The sequence below is a fragment of the Triticum dicoccoides genome, chromosome 1A (assembly GCF_002162155.2).
Source record: "Triticum dicoccoides isolate Atlit2015 ecotype Zavitan chromosome 1A, WEW_v2.0, whole genome shotgun sequence".
Taxonomy (NCBI): Eukaryota; Viridiplantae; Streptophyta; class Magnoliopsida; order Poales; family Poaceae; genus Triticum; species Triticum dicoccoides.
Window position 1 is genome coordinate 178,364,764 of NC_041380.1, and position 14,501 is coordinate 178,379,264.

A 14,501-nucleotide genomic window follows, 5' to 3' on the forward strand; every position below is an offset into this window, starting at 1 on the left:
AATTTTTTCCTTGTCTTAAGCGCTGTAATTTTTGAAGCAATTCACGTTGATAATATGGTGGAACCCAACGCGTACGCATAGCAGTTTTCAAAGCGGCCCAAGTAGTTGGAATAGGATACAATCTACAATGTTCAGACCACCATACACATGCAAAACTAGTGAAAGCACAAACAACAGCAGCAACTCGTCTCTCCTCAGGATATTGTAAACATGTAAATCGTTGTTCAGTTTCTAACTCCCAAGTAAGATATATATCAGGAACATATCTACCCTCAAATGGTGGAATATTCAATTTCAGTTTAGGAATATGGACATCATCTCGTACCTGAGGTGGTGGTGCAGGCCTACCATTACGAATATATACCTGAGGTCGACCTGCTGGTGGTGGTGCTGGTGGCTGCTCGTAGATCTGATTTTGATGAACCTCATCCTCATAATCGCCCGCATACTCATCATCCTCCTGGGTACCAGCAATAGCAGTAGCAGGTGCCACAGAAGTATCAACAGCAGCACCAACAGTTTGGCCAAACGCAAGAGGAACACGGCTCGCTCGGCGAAGGTCTATTTCGCGACGTGGAGGTAGTCGTCGTTGTTGTTGTTGGAGAGGTGCGTTAGGTGCAGCGGGTGGTGGTGGTGGAAGACGCGCGAGCAAGTCATTAAATCTGTTATCGAGCTTTGTTTCGAATGTCTTCTGAAGGCCAGTGATCTTCTCCATGGCCTCTTCAAAATTGTTCAGCACATCTTGCACCTGTTCAGTCATCATTTGCTGAAACTTATCATGAAGCTCCTTGTTCGATAAATTCTCCCAGTCAATCTCGTCGGCTTGTGATCCTGGCATGGTTAGCAGCAATAGAAACACACAAGAATATGATCCTACAGACTACGAACAAGTGGTGGTGGTGGGTGTCACAAATCCGTCAAGCAAAACTCAAATTCTTACCAGTTCTTACCCAGCAACAGGCGGTGATCAGCAACCGTTGTAGTCAAAACTCTCAAAGTTTGGATAGAGCGATTACCAGGGAGAGTCAAACGCACGACGTAGATGTATGTGGAGCTGGGAAGGCTTATACTATGGTAGCAAAAAGGGTCAGCAATAATCAATTCAGAGATGCAAAGTTGAATAAACGCTCAACGACGGTACTGTGCTGGTCCTAGGCTAGACTGTGCTAGAGACGCGAGCCTAGAACACCAACAAAATCACGGCGCGGCACGTAAACAAGGGAAAAGCACACTCTGAAATTTTTTTTTTCGCTCTTTTTTTTGCGCTCTTTTTTTTGCGCTGCTTTTTTTTTGCGAAAAATCACTATAATGGCGAGTGTCTCAAAACTCTTCCTAGCTCAAACTGACAGGATGGGCACGAAATTTTTCGACCAATTTTTTTTTTCGACTGCCCGGACCCAAAAACTGGAAACGGGTCAAAAAAAACTTCCTATAATGGCACCTGTCTCAAAACACTCAGAAACACCTAAAAATAGGATAGCCAGAAATTTTTTCGAAAAATGCGTTTTCGAAAAATTTTGGGCCTAAACGGAGCGTGGCTACCAGAATTTTTTTTTTCCGAAACCTACTCCGGCAAGGAAACACGGATCGGAATCTAGATGGATCTCGAAAACAACCCTAATAAGCAAGGAACTCGGATTGGTGGTGGATATATGGTGGTGGTATATGGCAGCGGTGGTGGTAGCGGTGGTAGTATATGGATATGGATCGGTGGTGGTATATGGACACGGATTGGTGGTGGTATATGGATACGGATTCGGAGCGGTGGTGGTAGATGGCAGGGGCGATGATGATGGTGCGGCGGCGGCGTGACAACTTATGACCAGAACTCGAAACTCTAAAAGACTAGACTCTAAGACCAGCAACTAGACACGACGATGCAACCGCAAATTCAACAAAGCAAAACCCTAAAAAGATTATGCAAACGCTCAGATTGGTTCGGATATGATGAACTAACCCTAATTTTTTTTGTGGCTTTTTCGTGGACTATAGGTATGAAGAACAGACTCGATCTAAACTACGAAAAACTGTAAAATCTCACCGAGCAACCTGGAAATCTGATACCACTTGATAGAGGCAAAGGTGTCCCGTCTTTCGATGAGATGGTGGATTTCGCTTTGGTGGAAGTCGACTTTGACGATCCGACTACGAACGTGCGAGGACGTCGCGCCTTAGCAATCGCTAAACCAACTCCGAGAGGTTATTGACCACGCCGGAGCACGATCAACCTGACCACGAGGGTCTGTTTCCTGCGAGCAAACGAAGAACAAGCAAGAAACTGAGATTGCAATCTGGATATTGCGAATATAAGATGAAAGCTTTATTGATCAAGGTGGGGTTCTGTGACGCCTTTGTCTGGTCGTTGAACACAAACGAAGTACGCGAAGTTGCAGCTATGGCGAACTTTTAATCTAAACAAAACCCAAAGTCTAAACGATACCCTAAGGGCTGTATATATGGAGGAAGAGGGGGGGGGGGAATTTCGTGGCCCTTGGTGGAGGGGTCCGAAATCAACCCTAGCTCTTGTTTCCCCACACATACGGACTCTAAAAATAGCCTATACTTATGTATTTCGAAATTACATGGGCCTGGCCCAATAATAAGGTGACGCAGCACCTAAAATAGCCTCGGGACGAAATTTATGAAGTGGCATCTTGTATATTTCGTCCAAGGCTTCATGCACCCATTATGGTGGCTTCAAAGTCCTGAAATCATCACTTGTAACTCCGTTCTTGTTCCCCTTGCGCATGCCATCATCTCCATGCTTGTTCTTGCTCCAATGTTCATCCTTCTCCAAGCTAGGCCCTTCATTTGTAAGCAAAACAAATGTATCCAATTTAGGCAGCATCATATTCTCATGAACATTAAAATCATTACCAAGAAACGAAAGTACCTGGTAATTTAGTTGGCGTGCACGAGCTCTAGTAATTGGTCCAGTATGTATAGCAGCAGGGGCTGTGGGTGTAACAATTGTATTGATGTCCTCATCATCCTCCCCTTCTTGAAATGAAGTCGTCCTCGACGGAAGTTCATCTTCCTCACCCAAATAAGGCTTCAAATCTGCAATGTTAAAAGTGGGACTAACCCCAAAATCTGCAGGCAGCTCAAGTTTATATCCATTATCATTTATTTTCTCTAACACCTTAAAGGGACCATCAGCACGTGGCATTAACTTTGATTTGCGCAAATCAGGAAATCTATCCTTACGCAAATGTAACCAAACAAGATCTCCAGGTGCAAACACAACATGTTTTCTACCCTTATCTCCAGCAAGTTTATATTTAGCATTCATACGCTCAATGTTTTCCTTAGTTAACTCATGCATTTTTAAAATCAATTCAGCACGTTGTTTAGCATCAAAATTAACCTTCTCCGAAGATGGAAGAGGCAACAAATCAATAGGTGCACGAGGTAGGAAACCATACACAACTTCAAAAGGGCACATCTTAGTAGTAGAATGCAATGAACGATTATAAGCAAATTCAATATGAGGCAAGGATTCCTCCCACATTTTCTTATTATTCTTCAAAATAGCCCTAAGCATAGTAGACAATGTTCTATTGACTACTTCAGTTTGTCCATCAGTTTGGGGGTGACAAGTAGTACTAAAAAGCAGTTTAGTCCCCAACTTAGCCCATAAACATCTCCAAAAGTGGCTAAAAAATTTAGTATCACGATCTGAAACAATAGTATTCGGCACACCATGCAAGCGAATAATTTCACGAAAGAACAAATCAGCAACATTAACAGCATCATCGCTTTTATGACATGGTATAAAGTGTGCCATTTTCGAGAATCTATCCACGACAAAAAATATGCTATCCCTCCCCTTCTTTGTTCGAGGTAAACCTAAAACAAAGTCCATAGATATATCCTCCCAAGGAACACTAGGTACAGGCAAAGGCATATATAAACCATGAGGATTGAGTCGTGACTTAGCTTTTTGACATGTAGTGCATCGAGCAATAAAACGCTCAACATCCCGTCTCATCTTTGGCCAAAAGAAATGTGTAGCAAGTACGTCCTCCGTCTTCTTCACGCCAAAGTGTCCCATTAATCCTCCTCCATGCGCCTCCTGCAACAACAAAAGACGAACGGAGCTAGCTGGAATGCATAGCTTGTTAGCATGAAAGACAAATCCATCGTTAACGACAAACTTGTTCCACATTCTTCCTTCTTTACAATTCTGCATTACATCTTTAAAATTAGCATCATGCACATATTGATCTTTGATGGTCTCCAAACCAAATATTTTGAAGTCAAGTTGTGAAAGCATAGTATAGCGACGAGACAATGCATCAGCAATAACATTTTCTTTTCCCTTCTTGTGTTTAATGACATAAGGGAAAGTCTCAATGAATTCAGCCCATTTAGCATGTCTACGATTCAGTTTAGCTTGACTTTTAATATGTTTCAAAGATTCATGATCAGAATGTATAACAAATTCTTTGGGCCATAAATAATGTTGCCATGTTTCTAAAGTCCGAACAAGAGCATATAATTCTTTATCATAAGTAGAATAATTCAGACTAGGCCCACTCAATTTTTCAGAAAAGTATGCAACAGGTTTGCCATCTTGTAATAACACACCTCCTAATCCAATTCCACTAGCATCACATTCAAGCTCAAAAGTCTTATTAAAATCAGGAAGTTGGAGTAAAGGAGCATGTGTCAACTTATCTTTCAATACCGTGAAGGCTTCTTCCTGTGCGGTACCCCAAACAAAAGGCACATCCTTCTTTGTAAGCTCGTTGAGAGGTGCAGCAATGGTGCTGAAATCTCTCACAAAACGCCTATAGAATCCAGCGAGGCCAAGAAAACTCCTCACTTGTGTGACCGTTTTGGGCTGCGGCCAACTCTCAATGATAGAGGCAAAGGTGTCCCGTCTTTCGATGAGATGGTGGATTTCGCTTTGGTGGAAGTCGACTTTGACGATCCGACTACGAACGTGTGAGGACGTCGCGCCTTAGCAATCGCTAAACCAACTCCGAGACGTTATTGACCACGCCGGAGCACGATCAACCTGACCACGAGGGTCTGTTTCCTGCGAGCAAACGAAGAACAAGCAAGAAACTAAGATTGCAATCTGGATATTGCGAATATAAGATGAAAGCTTTATTGATCAAGGTGGGGTTCTGTGACGCCTTTGTCTGGTCGTTGAACACAAACGAAGTACGCGAAGTTGCAGCTATGGCGAACTTTTAATCTAAACAAAACCCAAAGTCTAAACGATGCCCTAAGGGCTGTATATATGGAGGAAGAGGGGGGAATTTCGTGGCCCTTGGTGGAGGGGTCCGAAATCAACCCTATCTCTTGTTTCCCCACACATACGGACTCTAAAAATAGCCTATACTTATGTATTTCGAAATTACATGGGCCTGGTCCAATAATAAGGTGATGCAGCACCTAAAATAGCCTCGGGACGAAATTTATGAAGTGGCATCTTGTATATTTCGTCCAAGGCTTCATGCACCCATTATGGTGGCTTCAAAGTCCTGAAATCATCACTTGTAACTCCGTTCTTGTTCCCCTTGCGCATGCCATCATCTCCATGCTTGTTCTTGCTCCAATGTTCATCCTTCTCCAAGCTAGGCCCTTCATTTGTAAGCAAAACAAATGTATCCAATTTAGGCAGCATCATATTCTCATGAACATTAAAATCATTACCAAGAAACGAAAGTACCTGGTAATTTAGTTGGCGTGCACGAGCTCTAGTAATTGGTCCAGTATGTATAGCAGCAGGGGCTGTGGGTGTAACAATTGTATTGATTTCCTCATCAGAACTGGTAAGAATTTGAGATTTGCTTGACGGATTTGTGAGACCCGCCACCACCACCACTTGTTAGTAGTCTGTAGGATCATATTCTTGTGTGTTTCTATTGCTGCTAACCATGCCAGGATCACAAGCCGACGAGACTGACTGGGAGAACTTGACGAACAAGGAGCTTCATGATACGTTTCAGCAAATGATGAGTGGACAGGTGCACAATGTGATAAACAGATTTGAAGAGGCCATGGAGAAGATAGATGGCATGGAGAAGACGTTTGAAACAAAGCTCGATAACAAGTTTGCTGAATTGCTTTCGCGTTTTCCACCACCACCACCGGCTGCTCCTGCCGCACCTCTGGAACAGCAGCAACAACATCGACTACCTCCACGTCGGGAAACAGCCCTCCGCCGAGCGAGCCGTGTCCCTCTTCAGTCGGGCCAAACTGCTGGTGCTGCTGTTGATACTTCTGTGGCTCCTACTGTTGATGTGGAGGAGGATGATTATGTGGGAGATTATGAGGATGAGGTTGATCAAAATCAGAACTACATGCCACCACTAGCATAGCAACCACCAGGTCGTCCACATGCAAATAATGGCAATGGTAGGGCTCACCCTCAGGTACGAGATCATGACCATCTCCCTAAACTAAAATTGAATATTCCGCCATTTGAGGGTAGATATGTTCCTGATATATATCTTACTTGGGAGTTAGAAACTGAACAACGATTTACATGTTTACAATATCCCGAGGAGAGACGTGTTCCTGCTGCTGTTTGTGCATTCACTAGTTTTGCATGTGTTTGGTGGTCTGAGCATTGTAGATTATATCCTATTCCGGCTACTTGGGCTGCTTTGAAAACTGTTATGCGTACTCGTTGGGTTCCACCATATTATCAACGTGAATTACTTCAAAAATTGCAGCGCTTAAGACAGGGAAAAAATTCTGTAGAAGAATATTATCAGGAATTACAAACTGGCATGATTAGATGTGGTATTGTTGAGGAGAATGAAGCTATGCTTGCACGTTTTATGGGTGGATTAAATAGAGAGATTCAGACGATTCTAGAGTATAAGGAGTATACTAATATCACTCGTTTATTCCATCTTGCTTGTAAAGCTGAACGTGAAGTGCAGGATCGACACGCATTAGCGCGGACTAACTTTTCTGCAGGTCGACCTTCATCATGGACACCACGTGCATCATCTACTTCCACACGTTCTGCTACACCGGCGCCTCCGTCGGCTTCCACCTCAAACCGTGATACAATAAAGCAGGCACAATCACCACTATCTACCAAGAGCACACCTTCTGGGCCTGCAAAGAGCTCTTCTTCATCCATGGCATCAACAGGGCAAACACATGATATTATTTGTCGATGTTGCAAGGGTGGAGGTCATTATGCGAGAGAATGCCCATCTAAGCGTGTGATGATTGTTACTGAGGATGGTGGGTATGAGTCCGCTAGTGACTATGATGAGGAGACCTTGGCTCTTATTACACGTGAAGAACATGGTGGAGACGATTCTGATCATGAGACGCAATACATGGCTCCTGAAGATGCTGACAGGTATGAATGTTTAGTTGCTCAACGTGTTTTGAGTGTGCAGGTTACACAAGCTGAGCAAAATCAGAGGCATAATTTGTTCCATACAAAGGGAGTTGTGAAGGAACGCTCTGTTCGCGTGATCATAGATGGACGGAGCTGCAATAACTTGGTTAGCATGGAGATGGTGGAGAAGCTATCTCTCACCACAAGACCACATCCACATCCTTACTACATTCAATGGTTCAACAACAGCGGCAAGGTTAAGGTAACACGTACTGTTCGTGTGCATTTTAGTATCTCTACATATGCTGATTATGTTGATTGTGATGTGGTACCTATGCAAGCATGTTCCTTATTACTTGGTAGACCATGGAAATTTGATAAAAATTCTGTACACCATGGTAGAAACAATCAGTATACTCTTGTTCATAACAATAAGAATATTACTTTGCTTCCTATGACTCCTGATTCCATTTTGAAAGATGATATTAAAAGAGCTAATAAAGCAAAACAGGAGACAAATAAGAGTGAAAATCAGATTGTGGCAAAAGAATTTGAGCACCAAATGAAGCCTAATAATAAACCATCTACTGTTGTTTCTGAAATTAAATTGAAAAGTGCATGTTTACTTGCCACCAAATCTGATATTGATGAGCTAGATTTTAGCAAATCTGTTTGCTATGCTTTTGTGTGCAAAGAGGCATTATTTTCATTCGAGGACGTGCCTTCCTCTTTGCCCCCTGCTGATGAGGACATCAATACAATTGTTACACCCACAGCCCCTGCTGCTATACATACTGGACCAATTACTAGAGCTCGTGCACGCCAACTAAATTACCAGGTACTTTCGTTTCTTGGTAATGATTCTAATGTTCATGAGAATATGATGCTGCCTAAATTGGATACATTTGTTTTGCTTATAAATGAAGGGCCTAGCTTGGAGAAGGATGAACATTGGAGTAAGAACAAGCATGGAGATGATGGCATGCGCAAGGGGAACAAGAACGGAGTTACAAGTGATGATTTCAGGACTTTGAAGCCACCATAATGGGTGCATGAAGCCTTGGACGAAATATACAAGATGCCACTTCATAAATTTTGTCCCGAGGCTATTTTAGGTGCTGCGTCACCTTATTATTGGGCCAGGCCCATGTAATTTCGAAATACATAAGTATAGGCTATTTTTAGAGTACGTATGTGTGGGGAAACAAGAGATAGGGTTGATTTCGGACCCCTCCACCAAGGGCCACGAAATTCCCCCCTCTTCCTCCATATATACAGCCCTTAGGGCATCGTTTAGACTTCGGGTTTTGTTTAGATTATGATAGAGGCAAAGGTGTCCCGTCTTTCGATGAGATGGTGGATTTCGCTTTGGTGGAAGTCGACTTTGACGATCCGACTACGAACGTGCGAGGACGTCGCGCCTTAGCAATCGCTAAACCAACTCCGAGAGGTTATTGACCACGCCGGAGCACGATCAACCTGACCACGAGGGTCTGTTTCCTGCGAGCAAACGAAGAACAAGCAAGAAACTGAGATTGCAATCTGGATATTGCGAATATAAGATGAAAGCTTTATTGATCAAGGTGGGGTTCTGTGACGCCTTTGTCTGGTCGTTGAACACAAACGAAGTACGCGAAGTTGCAGCTATGGCGAACTTTTAATCTAAACAAAACCCAAAGTCTAAATGATGCCCTAAGGGCTGTATATATGGAGGAAGAGGGGGGAATTTCGAGGCCCTTGGTGGAGGGGTCCGAAATCAACCCTATCTCTTGTTTCCCCACACATACGGACTCTAAAAATAGCCTATACTTATGTATTTCGAAATTACATGGGCCTGGCCCAATAATAAGGTGACGCAGCACCTAAAATAGCCTCGGGACGAAATTTATGAAGTGGCATCTTGTATATTTCGTCCAAGGCTTCATGCACCCATTATGGTGGCTTCAAAGTCCTGAAATCATCACTTGTAACTCCGTTCTTGTTCCCCTTGCGCATGCCATCATCTCCATGCTTGTTCTTGCTCCAATGTTCATCCTTCTCCAAGCTAGGCCCTTCATTTGTAAGCAAAACAAATGTATCCAATTTAGGCAGCATCATATTCTCATGAACATTAGAATCATTACCAAGAAATGAAAGTACCTGGTAATTTAGTTGGCGTGCACGAGCTCTAGTTATTGGTCCAGTATGTATAGCAGCAGGGGCTGTGGGTGTAACAATTGTATTGATGTCCTCATCATCCTCCCCTTCTTGAAATGAAGTCGTCCTCGACGGAAGTTCATCTTCCTCACCCAAATAAGGCTTCAAATCTGTAATGTTAAAAGTGGGACTAACCCCAAAATCTGCAGGCAGCTCAAGTTTATATGCATTATCATTTATTTTCTCTAACACCTTAAAGGGACCATCAGCACGTGGCATTAACTTTGATTTGCGCAAATCAGGAAATCTATCCTTACGCAAATGTAACCAAACAAGATCTCCAGGTGCAAACACAACATGTTTTCTACCCTTATCTCGAGCAAGTTTATATTTAGCATTCATACGCTCAATGTTTTCCTTAGTTAACTCATGCATTTTTAAAATCAATTCAGCACGTTGTTTAGCATCAAAATTAACCTTCTCCGAAGATGGAAGAGGCAACAAATCAATAGGTGCACGAGGTAGGAAACCATACACAACTTCAAAAGGGCACATCTTAGTAGTAGAATGCAATGAACGATTATAAGCAAATTCAATATGAGGCAAGCATTCCTCCCACATTTTCTTATTATTCTTCAAAACAGCCATAAGCATAGTAGACAACGTTCTATTGACTACTTCAGTTTGTCCATCAGTTTGGGGGTGACAAGTAGTACTAAAAAGTAGTTTAGTCCCCAACTTAGCCCATAAACATCTCCAAAAGTGGCTAAGAAATTTAGTATCATGATCGGAAACAATAGTATTTGGCACACCATGCAAGCGAATAATTTCACGAAAGAACAAATCAGCAACATTAACAGCATCATCGCTTTTATGACATGGTATAAAGTGTGCCATTTTCGAGAATCTATCCACGACAACAAATATGCTATCCCTCCCCTTCTTTGTTCGAGGTAAACCTAAAACAAAGTCCATAGATATATCCTCCCAAGGAACACTAGGTACAGGCAAAGGCATATATAAACCATGAGGATTGAGTCGTGACTTAGCTTTTTGACATGTAGTGCAGCGAGCAATAAAACGCTCAACATCCCGTCTCATCTTTGGCCAAAAGAAATGTGTAGCAAGTACGTCCTCCGTCTTCTTCACGCCAAAGTGTCCCATTAATCCTCCTCCATGCGCCTCCTGCAACAACAAAAGACGAACGGAGCTAGCTGGAATGCATAGCTTGTTAGCACGAAAACATAAATCCATCGTTAACGACAAACTTGTTCCACATTCTTCCTTCTTTACAATTCTGCATTACATCTTTAAAATCAGCATCATGCACATATTGATCTTTGATGGTCTCCAAACCAAATTTTTTGAAGTCAAGTTGTGAAAGCATAGTATAGCGACGAGACAATGCATCAGCAATAACATTTTCTTTTCCCTTCTTGTGTTTAATGACAAAAGGGAAAGTCTCAATGAATTCAACCCATTTAGCATGTCTACGATTCAGTTTAGCTTGACTTTTAATATGTTTCAAAGATTCATGATCAGAATGTATAACAAATTCTTTGGGCCATAAATAATGTTGCCATGTTTCTAAAGTCCGAACAAGAGCATATAATTCTTTATCATAAGTAGAATAATTCAGACTAGGCCCACTCAATTTTTCAGAAAAGTATGCAACAGGTTTGCCATCTTGTAATAACACACCTCCTAATCCAATTCCACTAGCATCACATTCAAGCTCAAAAGTCTTATTAAAATCAGGAAGTTGGAGTAAAGGAGCATGTGTCAACTTATCTTTCAATACCGTGAAGGCTTCTTCCTGTGAGGTACCCCAAAGAAAAGACACATCTTTCTTTGTAAGCTCATTGAGAGGTGCAGCAATGGTGCTGAAATCTCTCACAAAACGCCTATAGAATCCAGCGAGGCCAAGAAAACTCCTCACTTGTGTGACCGTTTTGGGCTGCGGCCAACTCTCAATAGCTTCAATCTTGGCTTTATCAACTTCAATTCCCTGTGGAGTAACAACATAGCCAAGAAAAGATACTCGGTCGGTGCAAAAGGTGCACTTCCCAAGGTTACCAAACAAACGTGCATCACGTAGAGCAATAAAAACAGCACGTAAATGTTCCAAATGTTCTTCCAAAGATCTGCTATAAATCAATATGTCATCAAAGTAAACTACCACAAATCGTCCAATGAAAGCACGTAAAACTTCGTTCATTAATCTCATGAAAGTACTAGGTGCATTAGTTAACCCAAAAGGCATGACTAACCACTCATATGATCCAAACCTAGTTTTAAATGCTGTTTTCCATTCATCTCCCAATTTCATACGAATTTGATGGTAGCCACTACGCAAATCAACTTTGGAGAATATTGTAGAGCCACTCAATTCATCAAGCATATCATCTAGCCTAGGAATAGGATGACGATAACGAATAGTAATATTATTAATGCCTCTACAATCAACACACATACGTGATGTACCATCCTTTTTCGGCACTAGAATAATAGGAACAGCACAAGGACTAAGGGATTCGCGTATATAACCTTTGTCGAGAAGCTCTTGTACTTGACGCATAATCTCCTTCGTCTCCTCTGGATTGGTACGGTATGGTGCACGGTTTGGCAGTGAAGCACCGGGAATTAAGTCAATCTGATGCTCAATCCCTCGAATAGGCGGTAATCCCGGTGGCACGTCTTGTGGAAAGACGTCAGCGAACTCCTGCAAAATGTTAGTGACAGCAGGAGGCAAAGAGGAAGGCACGTCCTCGAATGAAAATAATGCCTCTTTGCACATAAAAGCATAGCAAACAGATTTGCTTAAATCTAGCTCATCAATATCAGATTTGGTGGCAAATAAACATGCACTTTTCAATTTAATTTCAGAAGCAACACTAGATGGTTTATTATTAGGCTTCATTTGTTGCTCAAATTCTTTTGCCACAATCTGATTTTCACTCTTATTCGTCTCCTGTTTTGCTTTATTAGCTCTATTAATATCATCTTTCAAAATGGAATCAGGAGTCATAGGAAGCAAAGTAATATTTTTATCCTTATGAACAAGAGTATAGTGATTGTTTCTACCATGGTGTACAGAATTTTTATCAAATTGCCATGGTCTACCAAGTAATAAGGAACATGCTTGCATAGGTACCACATCACAATCAACATAATCAGCATATGTAGAGATACTAAAATGCACACGAACAGTACGTGTTACCTTAACCTTGCCGCTATTGTTGAACCATTGGATGTAGTAAGGATGTGGATGTGGTCTTGTGGTGAGAGAAAGCTTCTCCACCATCTCCATGCTAGCCAAGTTGTTGCAGCTCCCTCCGTCTATGATGACGCGCACAGAACGTTCCTTCACAACTCCCTTGGTATGGAACAAATTGTGCCTCTGATTTTGCTCAGCTTGTGTGACCTGCACACTCAAAACACGTTGAGCAACTAAACATTCATACCTGTCAGCGTCTTCAGGAGCCATGTATTGCGTCTCATGATCAGAATCATCTCCACCATGTTCTTCACGTGTAATAAGAGCCAAAGTCTCGTCATCATAGTCACTTGCAGACTCATATCCACCATCCGCGGTAGCAATCATCACACGCGGAGATTTGCATTCTCTCGCATAATGACCTCCTCCCTTACAACGACGACAAATAATATCACTTGTGTGCCCTGTTGATGCCATGGAAGAAGAAGAACGCTGTGCAGGCCCCGCAGGTGCGCTCTTGGCAGATAATGGTGGTTGTGCCTGTTTTCTTGTATCACGGCTGGAGGTGGCACCGGATGGAGGTGCTGGTGCAGTTGAAGTAGAAGATGCACGTGGTGTCCATGATGAAGGTCGGCCTGCAGAAAAGTTAGTTCGCCCCAATGCTTGTCGATCCTGCACTTCACGTTCAGCTTTACAAGCAAGATGGAATAAACGAGTGATATTAGTATACTCCTTATAGTCTAGAATGGTCTGAATCTCTCTATTTAATCCACCCAGAAAACGTGCAAGCATAGCTTCATTCTCCTCAACAATACCACATCTAATCATGCCAGTTTGTAATTCCTGATAATATTCTTCTACAGAATTTTTTCCTTGTCTTAAGCGCGGTAATTTTTGAAGCAATTCACGTTGATAATATGGTGGAACCCAACGCGTACGCATAGCAGTTTTCAAAGCGGCCCAAGTAGTTGGAATAGGATACAATCTACAATGTTCAGACCACCATACACATGCAAAACTAGTGAAAGCACAAACAGCAGCAGCAACTCGTCTCTCCTCAGGATATTGTAAACATGTAAATCGTTGTTCAGTTTCTAACTCCCAAGTAAGATATATATCAGGAACATATCTACCCTCAAATGGTGGAATATTCAATTTCAGTTTAGGAATATGGACATCATCTCGTACCTGAGGTGGTGGTGCAGGCCTACCATTACGAATATATACCTGAGGTCGACCTGCTGGTGGTGGTGCTGGTGGCTGCTCGTAGATCTGATTTTGATGAACCTCATCCTCATAATCGCCCGCATACTCATCATCCTCCTGGGTACCAGCAACAGCAGTAGCAGGTGCCACAGAAGTATCAATAGCAGCACCAACAGTTTGGCCAAACGCAAGAGGAACACGGCTCGCTCGGCGAAGGTCTATTTCGCGGCGTGGAGGTAGTCGTTGTTGTTGTTGTTGGAGAGGTGCGTTAGGTGCAGCGGGTGGTGGTGGTGGAAGACGCGCGAGCAATTCATTAAATCTATTATCGAGCTTTGTTTCGAACGTCTTCTCAAGGCCAGTGATCTTCTCCATGGCCTCTTGAAAATTGTTCAGCACATCTTGCACCTGTTCAGTCATCATTTGCTGAAACTTATCATGAAGCTCCTTGTTCGATAAATTCTCCCAGTCAATCTCGTCGGCTTGTGATCCTGGCATGGTTAGCAGCAATAGAAACACACAAGAATATGATCCTAAAGACTACGAACAAGTGGTGGTGGTGGGTGTCACAAATCCGTCAAGCAAAACTCAAATTCTTACCAGTTCTTACCCAGCAACAGGCGG